Source organism: Myxocyprinus asiaticus, chromosome 25 (genome assembly GCF_019703515.2).
Source record: "Myxocyprinus asiaticus isolate MX2 ecotype Aquarium Trade chromosome 25, UBuf_Myxa_2, whole genome shotgun sequence".
NCBI classification, from domain to species: Eukaryota; Metazoa; Chordata; class Actinopteri; order Cypriniformes; family Catostomidae; genus Myxocyprinus; species Myxocyprinus asiaticus.
Window position 1 is genome coordinate 35,389,030 of NC_059368.1, and position 14,266 is coordinate 35,403,295.

Consider the following 14,266-nt stretch of genomic DNA (forward strand, 5'->3'; position numbering starts at 1 on the left):
AAAGAAATCAGAGCAATTTTTTGTCTTTAATGATGCTAGGAATATCAAAGCTGGGTGACAAATATTAAATCCCATGCCCATAGATAGTTTCATAACACAAATTTATCTCTACAATTTCAATTGCATCAGGCAAATAGAAGAGTCTTTTTAGTTCAACAAATGACCATCAAAACAACCTTGATGTACAAATGCATAATCAAACTTTGTTATCTTCAGATAATAGATGGCATTGAGAGCTTAAATGACTCAGAAAACATTGGTCACTTCACATGTTTATTGGCCTTAAAAATAACTGTACAGGACAATAATGGTCACTGAGTTCTGCAGCCAAGGGAGTTCTCAGCATGTAGAGGGTGTGTCCTGGGATAGGTTGTAGCTGAACCCCGTCCTCACTCTGATTGGCTGCAGCTCCAGATTAGTTCCTTGATTTAAAGAACTTTCATGGTCATCACCCCCTAGTAAACATAAAAGAATGAAACTGTTAAACACAGTTTATATTTCCATTTTATCGGGCTGAATTTTAACCGTAGAATTTCTGACCTGGTATCTTCTTTAAACACAAAAACCCTTGATAGTCAGACTGATCTCACTGTGAATTAAGTGAGAGTAGCTCAAAAGTTCTTCTCCTCAAATCAGTCCATGTTTACTGAAATTCGAATTAAAAGATTTTTAAGATCATGAGAAACATTTCAGTCAAGTGTTTCAAAAGGTTTGATTGGTAGTGTGTGTATATATATATATATATATATATATATATATATATACTACCATTCAAAAGTTTGGGGTCACTTGCCTGAAATGTTTCTCATGATCTTAAAAACCTTTTGATCTGAAGGCGTATGCTTAAATGTTTGAAATTAGTTTTGTAGACAAAAATATAATTGTGCCAACATATTAATTTATTTAATTACAAAACTAAAATTTTATAAAAATAAATAAATAAAATAAAATAAATGTTTTTGAAAAGGATGACTTGGACCGAATAATTAAGAAAAGCAGCCACTAAGGGACCAGCATATAGATGGGAACTCCTTCAATACTGTTTAAAAAGTATCCCAGGGTGATACTTCAAGAAGTTGGTTGAGAAAATGCCAAGAGTACATTTCTACAAAATCTAGGCAAAGTGTGGCCACTTTGAAGATGCTAAAATATAACATAGTTTTGATTTATTTTGGATTTTTTTTAGTCAAAACATAATTCCCATATTTCCATTTCTATTATTCCATAGTTGTGATGACTTTACTATGATTCTAAAATGTGAAGGGTACATGGTTATGCTGTGTTCCATTCAAGTTGGATGTGGGATATTCCTACTTGATATCTCAGACCATAAATGCATTCCATTCCCCGAAACTCGGAAGATGACGTTTAAGGAAACAAAACTGCAACACTCCCATTAGCTTAGCAGGGGTTTGACTCTCGTTAGAGATGTCTCCTAGCAACCCAACTGATAAACAATACTGCAGCGCTAGTATTTGTGCTTCAGGTGTACGATTATCAAAACAGATTATAATGTTTTATACACCTGTTTCTGCAGGCATTTGTTAAACAAGCTTTAATATCGTGTAATGTGGAAATGAACTCATTTATCGATATTACTTAATAAAGTGAATGTTTATCACTTACTTTGTATATCTCCCTGAGTGTCGACATGTTTGTGTGACATCATGCACCTGCATTGTGCATGATGTCACAATGCAGGTGCAAGTTGAGAATTTCTGCACGAGCCTACAAGTTGTAATTCTGACTTCAAGATGCATTCCATTGCACTTTTCCTATTAGGAAGTGCTGAAGTAAGAATCTGACTTTCCGAGTTGAATGGAACGCAGCGCTACTTTTGAAAACTTGATCTGACACTGAATGCTCAAGCAGCCTAATTTACACTTAGAAAACTCCTGATGTTGCTATAACAATGCAAAAAGCACTTACCAATTTACTTGAAGTGAATGTGGAACATCTCATGTTTTTAAATCCATAAGGATCTCTTTCTCAACGGCAATACCAGCAGTGATGACAGCCGTCTCGTCAGACAGCTTGATCTTACGCTTTTCGCTCTTGAATTACGTGCAACACTTAAAGCGTGATTGCGTCACTCAAGGCCAGCTAGAAGGCCTCGACTGGGACATATCCTAAAGATCACTCCCACCAAGAACAAATAAATCAATCTGATTGGCTGATGAATCTGACAATCTGACTTTAGTTGCCCATTCATTTACACTGTTGAGGGATTCTGTGGAAATTCTGAAGCCCTGATGGGGTGGAGCTCAAACTCACACGCAGCTTCGGCATCGAGCTTTGGGTATGTGATTTGTGAAACACTTTACTTGTCAAATCAAATCAATCAAATCAAATCACTTTATTGTCACACAGCCATATACACAAGTGCAATAGTGTGTGAAATTCTTGGGTGCAGTTCCGATCAACATAGCAGTCGTGACAGTGATGAGACATATACCAATTTACAATAACATCAAATGAACACAGCACAATTTAAACATCTGATATACACATAATTACACTCAACAATATACAAATAATAACATACACTGTACAGTATACAATACGCACTATATAGATACACATTATTCAATAAAAATAAAAAATAAAAATATATAAAAAAGTAATTATAGTATATATAGAATGTACAGTATTGTACGATATGAGACCACTTCAGCACTGGCTTCAGACTCGAGTCCCGAGATGGGCATGGCACCACGGGACACATCACGTGGTCATCACGCTGATCTGTCACCGCCTCTTCAGCCCTTGGACCGACCTTGCATTTCTATGGGCAGGGGTTCCCCTAGAGCAGGTCTCCAGGCACGTCATGGTTATGACGTATGCCTCCAAGATGGGCTGGGGCGCACAGGCACACAACGGGCACAAAGCCACCGGCTCCTGTACTGGCACGTGGCTGCGTTGGCACATCAACTGCCTTGAGTTGTTTGTAGTACTGCTTGCCCTGTTGAGGTTCCGGCCGTTGATCCAGGGCAAGCACGTGTTGGTCCGGACAGACAACACGGCGACGGTAGTGTACATCAACCGTCAACGCAGTCTACGCTCCCGTTACATGTCAAAACTCGCCCGCCGTCTCCTCCTCTGGATTCACCAGCGCCTCGAGTTGCTACGAGCCACTCACATCCCGGGCGACCTCAACACTGCAGCGGATGTGCTGTCATGACAGGTTACACTCAGGGGAGAGTGAAGACTCCACCCCCAGGTGGTCCAGCTGATTTGGAGTCGATTCGATCAAGCACAGGTAGACCTGTTTGCTTCCCGGGAATCCTCCCTTGCCTGCTTTGGTATGCCCTGACTGAGGCACCCCTCAGTATAGACACACTGGCACACAGCTGGCCCCCTGGACTACGCAAATATCCATTTCCCCCAGTGAGCCTACTTGCACAGACCCTGTGCAAGGTCAGGGAGGACGAGGAGCAGATTGTCCTAGTAGCACCCTACTGGCCCACCCAGACGTGGTTCTCGGACCTCACGCTCCTCGCGACAGCCCCCCTGGCGAATTCCCCTGAGGAAGGACCTTCTTTCTCAGGGACGGGTAACCATCTGGCACCTGCGACCAGACCTCTGGAATCTCCAAGTCTGGCCCTTGGACGGGACGTGGAAGACCTAAGTGGCCTACCACCCGCAGTGGTAGACACAATCACTCAGGCTAGGGCTCCCTCTACGAGGTGCCTGTATGCCTTGAAGTGGCGTCTGTTCGCTAAGTGGTGTTCTTCCCGACGCGAAGACCCACAGAGATGCACAGTCGGATCGGTGCTTTCCTTCCTGCAGAAGAGGCTGGAGGGGCAGCTGTCACCGTCCACCTTGAAGGTGTATGTAGCCGCCATTTCGGCACATCACGAGGCAGTGGATGGTAAGTATTTGGGGAAGCACGACTTGATCATCAGGTTCCTGAGAGGCGCTAGGAGGTATAATCCCTCCAGACTGTGCCTCATGCCCTTGTGGGACCTCTCTGTAGTCCTTTGGGGTCTACGGCCAGGATGTGCCACCCCCCGTGGGGTTACGAGCCCACTCTACTGGGAGTGTAGCGGCCTCCTGGGCCCTGACCAGTGGCGGCTCTTTGGCAGACACATGCAGAGCAGCGGGCTGGGCAACACCCAACACCTTTGCGAGGTTCTATAATCTCTGGTTTGAGCTGGTATCATCCCATGTGTTGTCAGGCCGAACAGGTAAGTTCCGGGACAGCTGGCCGGGTGTACCACTTGCGCCTTTCCCCTCCCATGAGGTGAAGACATGCGCTTTTGACTCCCAGTCGTGTTCATAAGTTGTGATCTCTGGATGACTTTCCTCCTTAGCCCTGTGGCAGACAAGTTTACGGAGAAACTCGCTGCAGGCCCAGTACGTGTGCTAATTAGGCCCTGTACTGAGGTAGGTGCTCCACATGTGGTGGTTCCCCGTAGGTGACCCCATGTGATAACTTCCGCTAAATTGTTTCCCTGTCGGTAAACTGCGTCTTCCTTGGGCAGAGGCCCCTCTGCCCCCAGTCACCATGTTTGTAGAAACTCCTCCCTCCTCGGGTAGGACCTACCATGGGACTTCTCCACATGACATACTTCCGACAACACTTGGTAAGACCATGTGACGTATTTCCACTAAAAATACCCCCCCCCTTTTTTTTTTCTCTGGGCGGGGTGTGGTCTCTACTGTGTCTTCCCCCCCCCCCTACGTAGACATTATGGCCCCCAGTTGGTTAACAAATTCCACTCTTTTTGGCTGGGCTAGCCTGTCCCTATTTTTTGGGCAGTCGACTTGTTCCCGAAGGACCGTTCGACGCTCATAAGAGTATTGGAGGAGGTTATGTGATGGCCTGGTGCGCTGGCTACGAGGCACACAGCAGTCTGCCCATCTCGCACCGCTAGTCCACATATAGGGACCCCTAGTGTCACTACATCGACACAATGTCGAGTGAGTGACAGATAGGGAACATCCTGGTTACTTTCGTAACCTCCGTTCCCTGATGGAGGGAACAAGACGTTGTGTCCCTCTTGCCACAACACTGAACTATCCGCTGAAATGGCGGGACCTTGTCTCGGCTCCTCAGCACAAAACCTGAATGAGTGGTTGCATACCAGCTCCTTTTATACCCGTATGTCCAGGGGAGTGGCATGCAAATTCCACTCGCCAATTCCCATTGGCCTTTTTTAAAAAAGCAGAGGTGTTTGGGGCTTCCAAGAGTTACCCCTAGTGTCACTACATCGACACAATGTCTCGTTCCCTCCATCAAGGAACGGAGGTTACTAAAGTAACCAGGACATTTTCATTTCATGTGTTAAACATCTCCAGTTCTTAAGTTGGATTTTCTGTTTCATCTGATATGTGTATGTTTTGATTGCCGATCCGGCGCTGGAATGTGTTATTTTGAATTTATGATAAATGTTTGTTGTGGCTGTTATCAGTGTCAATTAGTGTCAGCAGTTTTTTTCTGCAGCTCATGCTCTTTTCTAGGAAATAGAAAAGCGAAATATGTCCCGCATTGTGATTGCCTTCTCGGCCGTATTGTTTGTGTGTATGTAGAGTGTGTGTTTTGTCTTTATCTCTCTCTCTCTCTCTTAATCGCACTCAGGTGTGGGATAACCAGGTGAGCTGATTGTTAATGGGGAGCACCGGCACGCAGTGTGTTTCCTTTCTATATAAACTGAGTGTTTCATGGCTGGGTTGTGCAATGGGTGTTCGTGAGCTTTGCCATCTTGGTCACTGATGCTCTCGTGCAAATTCCCGCTGCTGGAGCAGAGTTTGTGTTTGTCGCTGTCTGAACTTCGGAGTTCACTGGTTTAAAAAAAAATAATAATTCAAATATAGAACGGTCAATAAATGTGTCTGTGTTTCCGCTACTCACATCTCCCCACATCTTTTAATGCATTTTATTTTTAAAGTGTAACACCTATCCACTGACATACAGATGCAATCTTGGTTTATTACAATAACACTTTATATTTGGGTGAATTAGAAACCAGAACCTCTAAAAACTAAATGCAAAAAGTAACCACTCGACCAATCAGTCATGTTCTTGATTAAACTGCTGATCTATGTGTTAATCTACTGACTAACAAAATCCCAAGACTGATAGTGGCAGACGTAGAGATTAAATGACCATATAATGTGAAATATCTATTTAAGTGATTGAATAGGTCATTAAGAACGACTGTTTATCAAAATTGGTGATTTAAAATAATCTCTTATTGTGCATAAAATAATTAATATTCATGAGTTTAGGAATATTACACAGCACTGCCACCCAAAGTACTGTTTTCCTAGAGTTTATTTTTATTTTGAACTAACTTTGTGTTAATGTTCCCTTTCAAATGGCTTATTCCAGCTGTTAAAAAGTTGATAGGCCTACAGGATTTTATTAGTAGAATAACATTGGATATGCATGCACTCTCCATCCATGCATACACTTAAAAACAAATTGTCCTGCATAATGTGACGTTTATTCCAGATTGCCAGTTTTATGCCAAGCTAGAATTTGTTGATGTGTTTAATAGACAATGTATTGGTACTCTGGAGATTATTTTTTATTTTTTTATGTTGCCAAATCAGTAGCAAAATTGTTACTATGTGGTTCCTGTGGAAATGCAGTTGTATCGCAAATACATGGATATTTATAATTTGATTGTGACTAATTAATGAACTAGTACTTATTGCAATGAAGCTTGGTACCTTAATCCATAAGATCTACGCATGGGCGCTTGCTTTGGTGTTGCCACCCCTCACAGTATATAGTACATAGTACAAATAGACGAACTCTAATTGTATGTGTTTGTATATGGCCATATACCAGATTTAAATATCAGAAAATGTAAATATTGCAACAGTCCTAATTATTGAATCCTCATATATCTTTTTAGTTTACAGATTTATTGTATATCTGTTTTAACCTTAGATATGTTTTCTTGCATTACCTAACTGCACCATAATTTGATGACCAAACATTCGTTGTGGCAATGTATTTGATTACGTTGTGACAACCGGAAAAGTGAATTTTCTATATTCGGTGCCGGTCCGTCATTACGACGTTGTGGCAACATCGAGGAACAATAGTTCTAAGTATGTGTAACTACGTTCTTCAGGTAACTATGTTTATCAAAAGAACGACAGATAAAGTTAAAGATCCGTTTAAGATGGCTAGCAAAATAACGTCTGTATCTTAGAAATAACAGCTTGTATTAGGGAGCAATGACGTCACTCTCCACCCCATGTGGTCCAAATCGCCCCGAACTGGTGTGTCGTTCGTTTGTGCTGATTTGTACCATTAAAAGAAACACTGTAACTATTTATCTTCCTTAGAAATAGCATGAAACTTTTCGGAAGCAGTGACGTCACTCCAAATCGCTCCGAACCGGTGTCATTCGTGTTCGTGTTGATTTGTGCTGTTAAAAGAAACATCATATCATATTCTTTGTATTTAACAAGATAGCTTTAGGGAGCCGTGAAATTATTCCAAGTTTTTTCGCAAGTGAACAGCCACAGTATTCAGCTCTGAATATGTTTGTTAGTTTTAATTCTGCTAGAAGCTGCCACGACTTGTGTTGACGGTGTTTTTGTAATTGCACAGTCCTGTATTTTAGCTAATATTCAAAATATTTGTTTGAAAATTCAGCGCAATGTTTGAAATCATGTTACGTGCCATTCACTTGCTTGAATGCATTTGTTTTTGCACTAAAATTATATGCACGCCACAAAAGAGCAAAACCTATGTGTCTCAACTCGAGACGTTTAACAGTTTAAGTTCTTTTTAACTTGACATGGCATCTAAAAACACATTTATAATACAGCGCAGATGGACACATAAAAACGCTCAATGTGAATGGCCTCTCAGTGTAAGACTAGAACTCTGTAGAAAATTTTGATCACACTTGCCTATTCTTTATTATTTGTTACTGCATATCTTCACCCTGCATGCTGAGAATGAGACACAACACCTGCATTTATACAAAGAATCCCTAACCTTCACTTAAAATCCCCATTAGATGTGTAATAAAATGTGATTAGTATTTGAAGTGCTATTAATACAGTAGGCTTCGAATCTGAAAATGGCAATATATACTGAACACTTGTATGCTGAAAGTAAGTGTTCATAAATGCTTTTACTGCTATAAAAATTTCAATTATATACAGTAGATATATGCAATATACACAATATGACAATATGACAAAAATGACAATTTTCATATATGTAAACATTTTTAAACACTTGTGGAATTTAAATGTGTACAAAAATACTCAAATATATGAACTCTAATGGTATTTGTTCCTATATGGCCAGTGGCAATTTCTCAGGGCCATCAAAGCCTTCTCTGCTGGCATAACATGTCTAATAAATAAATATGTTTTCATCCTTTCATTCTCATTGACCTTTTTGCATATGTATTTTCAATTGCTTTCCACTCCTAATTAATCTACAAATGAATAGCAAAAAAACAACCAAAAAAATTATCCAATTCCTCGATGCTTACAAGCAAAGTGTGACAACTGTTTCACAAATCGCATGCCCAAATCCATGCTCGTTAGCCGAAGTAGCACGTGAGTTTGATCTCCACCCCGTCAGCCCTTCAGAATTCCACAGAATCCCTCATCACTGCAGTGAATAGGCATCTAAAGTCAGAATGTCAGATTCATCAGCCATTCAGGTTGATCTATTTGTTCTTGTGGGTGTGGTCTTTAGGATATGTCCCAGTCCAGGCCTACTTGCTGGCGTTGAGTGACGCAATTACACTTTAAGTGATGTAATTTGAAAGCGAAGAGCGTGAGATCTTGCTGAGGAGTCGGCTGTCATCACTGCTGGTATTGCCATTGAGAAAGGTATCCTTATGGATTTACAAACCTGAGATGTTCTGCATGATCTTGCGATTGATTAATTAAACAGGAAAGGAGGGCTGATTTTCATTCAAGCAAAATGGTAAGTGCTTTTTGCATTGTTATAGCAACATCAGGAGTTTTCTAAGTGTAAATTAGGCTGCTTGAGCATTCAGTGTTGGACCAAGTTTTGAAAAGTAACCATGTACCCTGACGAAACAAAGTTATTGCAAGCAAAATTTAAATCGCAAATATTATTTTTCTTGGTATTAGACCTACTTGGTTCTGGCTTTCGTGCGTGGACGTGTTTTTAAAATGTCCATTGGTATTATTAGTTGACTGCCACGTAATGTATGATGGGCGTACGGTGTCTTATTCATTGTGAAACTGTGTTTCCTTAATGGCATGAATCGCACTGAAGGCCTAGACTTAAAATGCACGGGCCGCGGCTGTATATGGCCATTTACCAGATTTAAATATCAGACAATGTAAAAATGGCAACAGGCCTAATTACTGAATCCTCATTTGTGTTTATAGCTTACAGATTTATTGTATGTCTGTTTTAAACTTGGATAAGTTTTATTGCATTCTCTGAGGCAGAAAATTATAATACAAAAATAATTAAGGGTCCTTCAATACCCACAGCTTTCACCTAAATTTTATAAAAAAAAAAAAATGTGTGTATATATATATATATATATATATATATATATATATATATATATATATATATATATTTTTTTTTTTTTTTTTTTTTGGTTGCTAAATGCATATTCAGTTATTATGCACTAAAATGTTTACATGTAATTGCATTAATTAACACAATTACAGGTGTATATAATGATGATTTGTGAGTTTTCACTGCAAAACAACCCAAAAAAAATAAAATAACAAATGAGCAAATTGCATTGCAAAAAGCAGCAGCAAATTCAGCCATTTTGTAATTACAGCTAGCCAAATTACACTATTAGTTATTTAGTTATTTTATTAAATTAGTTATTTCCTAACTACACCGTAATTTGATGACCAACCTTTAGTTGTGGCAATGTAACTGATTATGTAGTGACAACCGGAAAAGTTAAATTTCTGTATTCGTTGCCGCAATGTAACTTTGGAGTGGTGCCAGTCCATCATGACGACATTGTGGCAAGGTCGTGGTTCAATAGTGTCGGGGGGGGGGACCCAAAAGCAGAGATGACGGTTCAATGGTTTTATTAACAAAGTTCTTAATGTCAAGATAAGGCGCACCTGGCGCCGGCTGCAGAAGGCTGAAATCCAGCGAGCCGCAATGGGCTAGTGAAGGGTGTGTTCGTATGATAAGTGTTTGCTTTGTTGAAGTCAGGAACAATCCGAAGAGAGTCCGTTGAAGCTGGTGTGTTGCGAAGCAAAGCCCAGATGATATAGTCCCCGAGACATGGGCAGAGACCGAGGAATCCTCCTCCACATGAACTGGGCACAGAACTGGCGAGGGTGACGGCAAGCAGGAAGGTAACCGCACCTCTACAGAGGGGCAACCAACAGACACACGAGCATGCTCTAACTACACGAGTTAACATGACAGTGAACAATAAAAGGGAAAATAATGAGGTGACACATAAGGAATAAGTAGGGAGTGCAATCAGAGTGAAGCAGATGGTAACGGGCGAGTAAATCATTGCTGTGATCAGCATCTCCCCGAGATCGATCACCGCTCCCATGGAAATGCTGATCGCATGCCGGCTCCACCTGTGAGACACGAGGGAGAGAGAAAAACAAACAACAGTATGAGCTGGCACAAATGCCGGAACCATGACAAATAGTTGTTTGTTGGTAACCAGTTGGTAATTTATGCTTTAAATAATCATTCAATGGGCAAACATGCAGTATTCTAAACTAATGTATGTCCTCATTTGCCCTACATTAATTTAGAGGCTATTTAAACAGTTGTGCGTATGAATAATGAATGCAGATTCAAATTTAATGTACTTCATTTATTTTGACACTGCACAGAGAAAAAAATGCAACAACAGAATTACAATGAAATTACAAGCCTAAATGACTTCTGTGCTCATATTAAAATCTACTTAGACTATCTTAACACCTAATGCCATGAATTACATTTGTTAATTTAATTTAAAGCTGGTTTATGAAAATAAAAAATGGTAAATAACTTCATTACAATATAATCTTTAGATCTACATATTTGTTTCAATAAATAATTATATTAAATTATAGCAAAAATATCAAATTAATCAGCAAAAATTAAAAAATACAATTAAAAATAGATGATAGATAGATAGATAGATAGATAGATAGATAGATAGATAGATAGATAGATTGATTGATTGATTCTTTGAATGGTGATTCATGAGACTGTCACCACATTTAGACAACATTATGCCATCGAAGATGCTAAATTGTGAACAGATTTTTAAATATCGAACGGTGTTGCCATGGAGATTCACTAAATTAATGGCAAAAATAGGCAAACAGGAAGTGTCTCATATCTTCTGCGTGCATTGTGTGATTTAGATTAAAATTGAGTTGTATGTTTTTTCTTGGGGGCTATTCACATGGATGTGGCTATTGTGGGTCACGGTCATAGTGCCACCAACTGGCAGCAGGAGGTGTGGCACTTACAACAGACTTCGAAAAAGTTATCTTACATTAACCCAAATTGCTTAAATTGTTTAGACACTGCTGATGGAAAATTTTGTGAAGTTGTAGTCAAACTGGAATGGTGGCATATACCTATTACTCATTGTATGATTAGGGTCCAAGTTTACATTAATGTTGAGTTGTTGCTGTGTCCAACTTGCATTGTTTTCCGAAAGCCAACAGGTGGAAATGGACCCATGGTGCTTGGGTCCGTCATTGCTGCCCGCAGCTATATTTATTAATTGAAATTCTGTCATCATTCACCATGATGTTGTTCCAAACCCGTATGACTTTCTTTCTTCCATGCAACACAATAAGGAGATATTAGACAGAATGTTTGCCTGAGTCACCATTTACTTTCAGTGAATGTGTTTTTTTTTCTCCATATTTTGAAAGTAAATGGTGACCGAGACTATCAGTCCCTAACATTCTGTCTAACATCTTTTGTGTTCCACAGAATACAGAAGGTCACATGGGTTTGGAACAACATGAGGGTAGGGAAATGATGACAGAATATTAAAATTATGGCTGAGCTATCACTTTAAAGGGATAGTTCACCCAAAAATGAAAATTCTCTCATCATTTACTCACCCTCAGACCATCCCAGATGTGTATGACTTCCTTTCTTCTGCAGAACACAAATTAAGATTTTTAGAGGAATATTTTAGCTTTGTAGGTCAGTACAATGCAAGTGAATGTGTGCCAAAAATGCTCCAAAAAGCACATAAAGGCAGCATAAATGTAATCCATAAGACTCCAGTAGTTAAATCCATATCTTCAGAAGTGATATGATAGGTGTGGGTGAGAAACAAATCAATATTTCAAATTTTTTGCTAGACATTCTTCTCCCTGCCCAGCAGGGGGCAATATGAAGAGAAGAATGTGAAAAACACAAGGAGAAGAATGTGAAAGTGATCTGTTTCTCTGTTTCTCATCCACACTTATCCCATAGCTTCTGAAGATATTGATTTAATCACTGTCTTATGGATTACGTTTATGCTGCCTTATTTAAAAAAAAATAGCTTTAAAATGTTGGCACCCATTCACTTGCATTTTATGGACCAAAAGAGCTGAAATATTCTTCTAAAAATCTTCATTTGTGTTCAGCAGAAGAAAGAAAGTCATACACATCTGGGATGGCATAAGGGTGAGTAAACGATGAGAGAATAACATTTTTTGGGTGAACTATCCCTTTAAGGGCTCTTGTCAGATCTGGATGAACTTGTCAAAAAGAAGAGAGGTTTAGAAACCTTTCTAGTAATTATTACGGTGAAAATGTCCCACAGGGACTTAATACAGTATATTATGCTGAAATATAAACCAAAGCAAGATCATATTTTATTAATGCCTACTTTCACTATTTCAAAGCTTTTAAAGTCCTGCGTGGATTCTTATTTCAGTGTAGTTACAGTTTTCAGTGTCTAAATAATTTAGATCATTAGTTCTGTACAGCAGTACTGCCACTACCCAAAACGCAGAGTATGAAGCCTGGGTAGGGCACCCATCCCGGTTACAGAACACTCGCTGTGTCTGAAACCGGCCCCTATCCACTATATAGTGCACTATTTTGGGTATCTGCCATTTTGTAGGAGTGTCTGAATTCTGAGTGAGCCACTTGTTGCCTACATTTGTTCACTCATTCTTACCCACAATGCACTCTAATTTTGAGTGTACATTTGATGCACACTCGACAACGGTTAATTGCCCATAATCCACCGCGTGGAAGACGTACGAGCTGGGAGTTTACTGCTTCCTTCACTGTGGCAATGTTTTATTTCATGCTGAATGTATTAAATTACTTTTTGACAAATCATTACTTGATTAAAATAACATAATAACATATAGAGAGGCAAAACATACATTTTAAAATGTACTCTTTATTTATATTTATACAGAATGTTGCCATTAAGCTGAAGAATTCTTTATTTACTAAATAATTAACTGAGGTGATATTATATTTTAACTCAGGAGACTGCACACAGTGGAAATGATAATTCTGTGGATGATTTAAATATTTGGTTATAGCATGTAGGTTATGATAACTTTGGTGCTGTTTATGATCGGATGAGAAATGCTACCCAGCTTGTATTGGAGTTTAAAGACACTAAAGTAAAACAAATAAATACAATAATGTACATTTGATAAAATGTGTTTACTCTTTATATTAACATACAGTTGTGCTCAAAATTTGCATACCCTTGGAGAATTGGTAATATATGTACCATTTTTAAAGAAAACACCAGTGAGCAGGCAAAACACATTTATTTTATTTCTTATGAGATTCACATTCAACTGTAGGTTATAACAGAATGGCACAGTCATAAAACAAAACATGGCAATAAAGAAAAAAATGAAATGACCCCTGTTCAAAAGTCTGCATACCCTTAGTTCTTAATACTGTGTATTGCCCCCTTTAGCATCAATGACAGCGTGCAGTCTTTTGTAATAGTTGTCTATGAGGCCCCAAGTTCTTGCAGGTGGTATAGCTGCCCATTCGTCTTGGCAAAATGCCTCCAGGTCATGCAAAGTCTTTGGTCATCTTGCATGAACCGCACGTTTGAGATCTCCCCAGAGTGGCTCGATGATATTAAGGTCAGGAGACTGTGATGGCCACTCCAGAACCTTCACCTTTTTCTGCTGTAACCACTGGAGGGTCAACTTGGCTTTGTGCTTAGGGTCATTGTCGTACTGGAAAGTCCAAGAGAGTCCCATGCGCAGCTTTCGTGCAGAAGAATGCAAATTGTCTGCCAGTATTTTCTGATAACATGCTGCATTCATCTTGCCATCAATTTTCACAAGATTCCCCGTGCCTTTA

The 14,266-nt window shown here is 39.6% G+C and overlaps 1 pseudogene; it reads right to left on the reverse strand.

Moving 5' to 3' along the window:
* Positions 1–281: 281 nt before the first annotated feature.
* LOC127416254 (DNA repair protein RAD51 homolog 2-like) overlaps positions 282–14,266 on the reverse strand; it is an 89,789-nt pseudogene continuing 75,804 nt past the window's right edge.